Genomic DNA, 9,289 nt, shown 5'->3' on the forward strand with positions numbered 1-9,289 from the left:
TTTCCATTAGTACCCTTCGAAGGGGTCTTCCTCTTTTTCCCTCTACTTTGCCCGATTGCCAGGACATGGGCAGTGTTAGGAGTAGGAGTAATAACAACCGATTTACCTTTGAGACCACTTTCGGCGGTCTTCAAAAGTCCTTTAAGCTTACTGAGTGTGACCTCCTCCTTGTTCATGTGATAGGTCATTTGGAATTGATAATAACAAGTAGGTAAGGAGTGCAGTATGATGTCAATAGCCAACTCCTCAGGGAAGTTCACATTCAACTTCAGCAAATGGTCCACAAACCTTTGCATTTTCTGCATGTGGCCCGTGATGGATTCACCATCCTTCATTCGGGTTGTTATCATGGAAGAGATGATTTCATACCTCTCTTGACGAGCACTCTGATGGTTGCAGTTCATCAGGTCCATTTGCATCTCAAAAGGGTAAAAGTCCTCATAGGACTTCTGGAGTTCAGTTGTCATTGTGGCCAACATGATACATGTCACCTTGGTGGCATCTCACTCATGTCCCCTAAAGTCAGCAATCTCCTGTGGAGTAGCAGTAGGCTCATCAATTTCTTTCAGCTCCTTGTCGAGGACATATTCCTTATCCTCGTAACGCGTGACCATCCTGATGTTCCTGATCTAATCATTAAAGTTTGAACCATCAAACATGACTCTCCCACAAAGGTTCATGAGAGAGAAGGAGCCTGTAGGGTTTGAGCTAGAAGCAGCATTGTTGGAAGACATCTGAAAAGAAGAAAGACAAGTTTAGATTAGATATAGAATCCTTAATAAGACACCTAAATGTAATATTAAGGCTAGGATCCAACACAATACTTTATAACTTGGAAGAGGGATGTCGTATTCCAAACTATAAAATATTTGAAGGTAGGCGAATGACGATTCAGCAATTTCCACCATGAAAAACGAAATGAATTTTTAGGTTTTAATTGGATTGAAACTACTAGATCTTTTGAGATTCATTGAACTTTTCAATGGCATGTTTAAATTTCGATTATGCCCTCTCAAGTTTGTGACTGGGATGCCGAGGATCACAAACAAGGTGTGAATAACCATGCAAATTAACTTGGTACCCTTAATTTTTATCACCTAATCAATGTGTTGGTTATCCACATGCGCTCCACCGATCTATGATAAACATTAAGTCACCCTTTGCCACTCTTACTATTCCATGTTAGTGTGTCGGTTACCCACCCACGCTCCTCCAATGACTTGGTAAGGTACAAAGTGTAATTTCATGGATTAGTACCAATTTCACATTTTCCTAAAGTAACTAAGATTGGGAATTTATAAAAGGTTTAGTTACTTTATATTTATCGTTATACTTTTAATGAGAATTATAGTCATTGTCCTACCCGTTTGGCTAACGACCCTCTACCAGTCAAGGAAACGGTGGGTGAGAGTGGACACCCCTTAAGCTGCCATTTTATAGGCAACAACCTTATACCCCCTTATAGACAAGCTTCGTGAATGAGGCCTACTAACGGTAAGACTGACTTGATCTTATATATATATATATATATATATATATATATATATATATATATATATATATATATATATATATATATATATATATATATATATGATTAATTTGCAATACTATAAAGTATAAGGGTTGAATTTTAACTTTTAAAACTCTAGGGTTTGGAATTAAATTGTGTGTGAGACTTTACAAATTCCAAGACTTGAGGACAAGTTTTGAAACTATTCAAGACTTTTCATTTCTATAACTTAAAAGATTTATTGGTTTTTAAAGAAAAGACTTTTAGAATTCCATAACTTGAGGACAAGTTATGGAGTTCATTGATTGACATTTAGATCAAAAATTACACTAACAAACAATTTGCAAATAATTCCTATGATCTACTAAAACTCATAAGTATGAACATTCATATCAACAATTTCAGGAATCATATAAACATATATAAAACTTGAAAATTTGATAATAATAATTGAAAATGGATTAGTATAATGATTACCACATCAAAAACATGTTTTTTAAGTCACATGCACGATCTAAACCAAGAAAGTCACGGTTACATAGAAATCACGAAGCCGGACACGATCGTCTTATAGAAGATTACTTTACAGATGATGCCATCTACGCTGTAAAGTTTTGACGTTGGTTCCGGATGAGGAAGGAACTATTCTTACGTATTGTTGGCAATTTGGAAGGTCGTTTTCCATATTTCCAATGGAAAATGGATGTGAGGCAGATAAAAGGTTTCTCTCCCATTAAAAAATGCATGGTTGCAATTCGTCACTTATAAATGGCATGGGCATAAACAAATGGGACGAGTATTTTAAGATGTCAGAGTGTACCATGCAGGAGTGTGTGTACAAGTTCTTCAAAGCGATTTACGGGCAACGATATTTGTGCACACCAACTATTAACGATATCCACCAATTGTACACGGTGCATGAACGCAAGCATATATTCCCTAGAAATGCTTGGTAGTATCGATTGCATGCATTAGGGTTGGTCATTATGCCCCAACGCATGGCGTGGTCAGTACATAAGAGGCGAACACAAAGAGTCGACGATCGTTCTAGAGGCTATTGCATCACATGATCTTTAGATATGTCATGCCTTCTTTGGTCCAGCTGGTACAAACAATGACATTAATGTGTTAGACCAGTCGCCGGTATTCAAATATATCTACCTTGGAAAGTTGCACGATATACATTTTCAAGCAAATGGGGTAGCATATAAGCGTGGATATTATCTTACGAACGGTATATATCCTCCCTTGTCTGTTTTTTGAAATCGTTTATATGTCCTAACGACCCGAAAAGGAAAAGGTTAAAGAGGTGCAAGAGTCAGCTAAGGATGTGGAGCGAACATTTGGTGTACTTAAGAGATGTTAGCAAGTACTAGCAATCGGGAAAAGGTCATATGAAGTGAAAAGGTTACAGCATGTAATGTATGCATATATCATATTGCATAATATGATTCTTGAAGGCGAAGGAAGCGCGATATGTCGGTACAACGAAAATGAAGTTTTGCTAAATGTCGAAGGAGTAGCCGTTGGTATACAAGATTATAGGGCGAATAGATGAGAAGTACACAATTCCGACATTCATCACGCCCTTCGTGCTGATTTGGTGGAGCACATTTATAGAGCTCATATTCAACCCGTGATAGAGTTTTATCACGATGATTTGTTTGACGAATCAAACGAGGATTCTGATATGTTCTTCGAGAACGAAGATTCTGATGACGAGAGTTGTGTTTAAGAGAATGATGAAGACGATGAGGTCGATGACGAGGACGATGATTCCGAGTGACGTATTTTGGTTTTTTTTTTTAAGTTAGAATATTAATTATGTTTTCTATGTTGTGGGTTGTTTGATTTTTTGTTTGTGTTTTTTTTTCTACTTATTTAAATATTAGGTTTAATGTAATTTTTATTTTAATTAATGAAATCTTTTTTATTTTTAATTAAATTTTATGTTTAATATTAATTTAAAAATTATAAATCATAAAAAAAAATTATTTAAAAAAAATAAAAATAATAATGAGGGAAACTCTTTCCACCCATTCCTTAGGTTTTAGATAAGGGAAAAAAATGAGGGAAATGATGATATGACCTACAAAAAATGAAGGAAGCTTCCCTCTCATTCTCTCCGATCCTACAAAGGAACAATTTCTGTAACATCTCTGTATAGAACCATTTTTGTAATATTGTTAATTTTTGTATTACATTACCAAAAATGTCCAACACAAATTATATGCTACATATATAATACATAAGAACTCTAACTATTGAAATTAAAAGGTATATGAACCAAATATTTAATTACTTAAATTAAAAACTACGAATAAAACTATAATTATCTTACATTTAATATTACTAGATTAATAGTAACTTATACAAATTATAAACTACAATGATCGGAACTACAATATTTGTTGGTGATTTTGTATCATTAATATATATTTAAGTATACTGGATTGATTTGTTGATCAAAAATCAATCTTATGATGAATATTAAACAAGGAGTGTGTGGAGTGCACATTTGTTTAAGCTCATTCAAGATTTAAAGTAGACTGTTATTTATGAGCAAAGCTCCTAACGAATGGGGATCCAAAAGCAGCATCCCTGGGAGCAGGGTCCAAGGGGCGGCAATCCCTAGCCACCCAGCCACTCGCTTTAGTGAAAAAAAAAAAAACAAATTTCCTATGATTACCGGTATATCATTACCGGTGCCGACCACCGCCACCACGGCCACCCAGCCACTCGCTTTAGTGAAAAAAAAAAAAAATCCTTCAGGAAATAAAACTATTTTGTTTTTTGATTATTAAATATCAAAAGTAAAAATATCTAAATGGAAATTTTTTAAGAAAATAAACATGCGACGGACAAGGAGCCAGCACACCTTAAAATCGTACTATGATGTGAACATTTGTACCACAAAGAAAATTTGTACATGCACCAATTTTCTTTAGTTTATATATATATATATATATATATATATATATATATATATATATATATATATATATATATATATATATATATATATATATATATATATATATATATATATATATATATATACTCTAGCCGTTTACACGCACCAAGCATCGAGTGCGAATATTTTTTCATAAATTAATTTCTATAGATAATTATTTCTTTTATGCAAATAGATTACTACACCAAAGAGTGTGTATTATAAAGACTCGATTTAAAGTAATCGTAAAACTCTCATAATCAATCCGTCTGGCTATATGTTCAATGTTCACTAACAATAACACAATCCATTCGATTGACATCCATCAAGAACATTACAATGTTATACAATACTTTCAACAAATTATAACGGAAATTAGCTTCTTTATCGGCAGTAGTTACAATTTAACGCTTAGTTAGGTTTGAAAAACATATCATATTAAAAATAAGACGCAATATATTGTAAATTAAAGTTTACAGTTTAGCGTTTAGGGCGGGGGGGGGGGGGGGGGGGGCATAAGTATGATATAAGTATGCTATAGTTTTAGCTTTAGAATATAATGTGTTGTTTTGGGTTAAAAATAAAAATAACAATTGTTAACCTAAATAATTACATTGATGTATGTTATGGGTTACAAATGAATCTTATGTTACTATTTATTAAAATAAAAATGTGTGTTGTTATTTTAGGTTAAAAAAGTTTTGAAGTAATGACGTAAAAATATAATTATGTTTTAGGTTAAATGTGATATATATTTTTTGGGGTTAAAGATAAAGATATCTTATTTTTTTGTATGTAAACATATTTATGTTCCTTTTTTGTTAAAAAGATATACGCCTACTTTAATATATATATATTTTAATAAATAAGTTATTTAGAGAGATAATTTAATATAATTTATAAAAAAAAAAAGTCTTAAGATCAGATTTATATAATTGATAAGTTTCTTTTGGTAGTTTTTAAAATTTTTTTAATTATGTTTTAATTAATGTTTCAATAAATATAGTATTTTAAGCAATTAAAAAAACTAAAATTGTTTGTTTGCAAATATAAAGAAATTAATATAATAGACTTGAATTCTTTTGGAGACAATAAACTACACCTTTTTTTTTATTCTCACAATTTAAGAAATAAATTTGAAAGAACGCAATGCAACCGACTATGTGCACCCTAACTATAATATATATATATATATATATATATATATATATATATATATATATATATATATATATATATATATATATATATATATATATATATATATATAAAAGTATGATATAAGTATGCTATAGTTTTAGCTTTAGAATATAATGTGTTGTTTTGGGTTAAAAATAAAAATAACAATTGTTAACCTAAATAATTACATTGATGTATGTTATGGGTTACAAATGAATCTTATGTTACTATTTATTAAAATAAAAATGTGTGTTGTTATTTTAGGTTAAAAAAGTTTTGAAGTAATGACGTAAAAATATAATTATGTTTTAGGTTAAATGTGATATATATTTTTTGGGGTTAAAGATAAAGATATCTTATTTTTTTGTATGTAAACATATTTATGTTCCTTTTTTGTTAAAAAGATATACGCCTACTTTAATTAATATATATATATATATATTTTAATAAATAAGTTATTTAGAGAGATAATTTAATATAATTTATAAATAAAAAAGTCTTAAGATCATATTTATATAATTGATAAGTTTCTTTTGGTAGTTTTTAAAATTTTTTTAATTATGTTTTAATTAATGTTTCAATAAATATAGTATTTTAAGCAATTAAAAAAACTAAAATTGTTTGTTTGCAAATATAAAGAAATTAATATAATAGACTTGAATTCTTTTGGAGACAATAAACTACACCTTTTTTTTTATTCTCACAATTTAAGAAATAAATTTGAAAGAACGCAATGCAACCGACTATGTGCACCCTAACTATAATATATATATATATATATATATATATATATATATATATATATATATATATATATATATATATATATATATATATATATATATATATATATATAACTTTTATCAAAGAACCTAAAACAATCTTATCTTTATAGTTAAACAAAGACATAAGTTATCTTTTAAAAAGTTGGCAAAACAAAACAAAAGTCTTTATTTCTCTTTTAGCTACCTATTTATTGCACATAAAACCAAACCATGTCCTTGCAATTACTAAAAAAGAAAGTAAAACTTTATTGAACACACATTATTATACTAAATAAGTTTTCATTAATAGAAAATTCAACTAGAAACACATACAGATGATTATTACAATAATTACAACAATTTCATATCAGGAGAACTTTGCAACGAATGAGCTTGTTGAGATAATCATTAATTAAGTACTTGTCATTTAGACATGTCCAAAATCTCTCTGACGTACTTAAAACAACAAAACTATCGATCAGTGCTTACATATGTGGGTTTAGCTTTATTTGAATGAATCAAACATACTTTAGTATCAAAGAAACAAATTCATATCTGTAAATACATTCTCTCACAAAACCTTATGCAAACAACTTTCAGAAGACCCACTGGAACCAACACAAACTTCTATATGTAACTTATTTCCATCCGTCATACTTATTTCATCTTTCCATTCGTTGAAAACAAATCAAAATTCCCAACAAAATTAGCAAAAAAATGCAAGATTTACACAATTATGTATCAAACATATAAAATATCATATAAAAATGGGCAGATTGCAAAATGTAAAACATTATATTTTAGCATAGCTTATATGCTAAAAAACCCCATAATCAATATGAAACTTCCAATTTTTGTAGGTTCCAATAAGCAATATATAAAAAACTAAGAAGATGTTTAAAACACCTTTGATAGATTGACACCATTAAAAAACATGGCAACCAAGAATCTATATGGTCAAGAAAAAGATAAAGATAAAACAAAAATGATACCTTTTTTCTCATTATAATAAATGAAACCATGAACTTTACATTACCGGTTTTCTTACATGTAAGAATTATGTCATCATGAGTTCTTATATTACAAACACTATAATATTCATCATGTATCCAAACAAAGCAAACCAGATATTAGCGTGTGTTTAGTTTGGTTTTATAGTCACCCACCTCGACCATGCCATTGAGATAATGATTGGCTGCAACATACCAACAAACAAATATGAATCGGATCAGTTTAACCTAAATAAATTAGGTACAAAATATAACTGAAGACCATTTGTTGCTCATATAAATTCTACAATCATACTCATCAACATATTTGGTCATGTTGGAACAATTAACTAAAGTAATACCATATTTTATAACTTTTTAACTCAATTATTCGTCTTCTTGATGGTCTACATATTAACACATATAAAATGAGGTCCTAATAACATACATAATCAGTCAAGAGAAATTTCAAGTATTAAAAAAAATAGTATCGAAATAGTGAAATTAATGTTTTATAAACAATGATACATACACTGACATTCACTTACATATTACCCAAGTTGACCATATCCAACAACCTCTAAACTCTTAAGGTCATCCATGTTTTCCTCTTATTCAACCTCATTCCCCTGCAAATCCAAAAATTCTCATAACTAAAGTATACATCGAGTTCAAACAATATAAATTTCATAAACTTATATCTGGAGTTTAAGAGTATACACGTATCTCTGTAAATCCGGAATAGAAGAAATAAAATGATAGAAATTTCTGAAACCTCGTATAGAAACTGCATAAAAAATCAAAACTATAATCATAAGCTTCATAAATTTGCCTAGTAATTTTATTATGAGCATAAAGAAATCAAAACTATAAATCATAAGTAAATAGTTTCACAAAGTGCTATCAGTAGATTAATATATATTTTGACGGAAGAGGGTGGTGTTTCCTGATGGAGAAGATGATCAGACGATGTAAATCACCGATAACAAAATCCCTGGAAACTTTGGAAGCACCATTAATAAACAGTGATGTCCCAAAATGAAACCCCTTTTCGAAATCCAAAACTCATATATGATCATCAGATCAATCTACCAATAGTTTTTTGGGTTTAATAAAAAATAAGTACAAAATGAAACCCAAAATCGCAAAATATTAAAGAAAATTCAGAAAACAAAATTATATTCATAATCACAAAACAAAACACATCTGATAATCAGATTCAGCAGTGGCACTTTGTTTTAAAATTACATTCCAAATCGATTTTATAGAAGAAATCACTTAACAAATCAATTTAAAAACAAATTGATTTCAGAAATGGAGAAGAGAAGCAAGAAAATTGATTTTAGAGAAGAAAGAAAAAGATTTCAATGATGGAGAAGAGAAACTTACTTGCGATGATGGTTGAGGAAGGTACTGAAGTGATGGCTCATGCAGAGGAATTTCATGAAGTGGTGGAGGAACTCGCTAAATTGGCTGGAGGTTGGAACCAGAAAGCGTATTCGATATATGGGTGTTTGTAACGCTCGGGTTTCAGGGCTAAGCATTTTTGTCAATGTAATAGTCTAGGTCAACTATTGTAACTCTTTTTGAATTAATAAATATGAAATATTTGAGTATTATGTGAGTTATGTGTGTTTATGTGTTTATTATTTAATTATAAATGTATAATTAATAAAGAATAAAAATGAGCGTCAAAATTAAAGTGTGAGATAATCCCGATATCTCTACATAAAGTTGTATAATATATCTCAAGGTTTCCGTACATATAAAGAATGCCGAAATCCGAGCTATAACGAAAAAGTTATGGCCCGCCGAAGTTTTACGGTAAAACCGGCACGGCACCGGGAGACGTAAATAGTGAATTTACGATAGATGACTTTTTAGCCTTATC

General features: G+C 29.9%; 1 long non-coding RNA gene across 1 annotated transcript; it reads right to left on the minus strand.

Annotated features, from left to right (window-relative positions):
- Positions 1-7,405: 7,405 nt before the first annotated feature.
- LOC145006453 (uncharacterized) lies at positions 7,406-8,894 on the minus strand. Its single transcript, XR_013662903.1, has 3 exons — positions 8,788-8,894; positions 7,947-8,185; positions 7,406-7,604 (listed from the first exon to the last, which is right to left on the minus strand). It is a non-coding gene; the product is annotated as an uncharacterized LOC145006453 (long non-coding RNA).
- Between the last annotated feature and the right edge of the window lie 395 nt (positions 8,895-9,289).

The sequence above is a fragment of the Lactuca saligna genome, chromosome 7 (genome assembly GCF_052625555.1).
Source record: "Lactuca saligna cultivar CGN05327 chromosome 7, ASM5262555v1, whole genome shotgun sequence".
Lineage (NCBI taxonomy): Eukaryota > Viridiplantae > Streptophyta > Magnoliopsida > Asterales > Asteraceae > Lactuca > Lactuca saligna.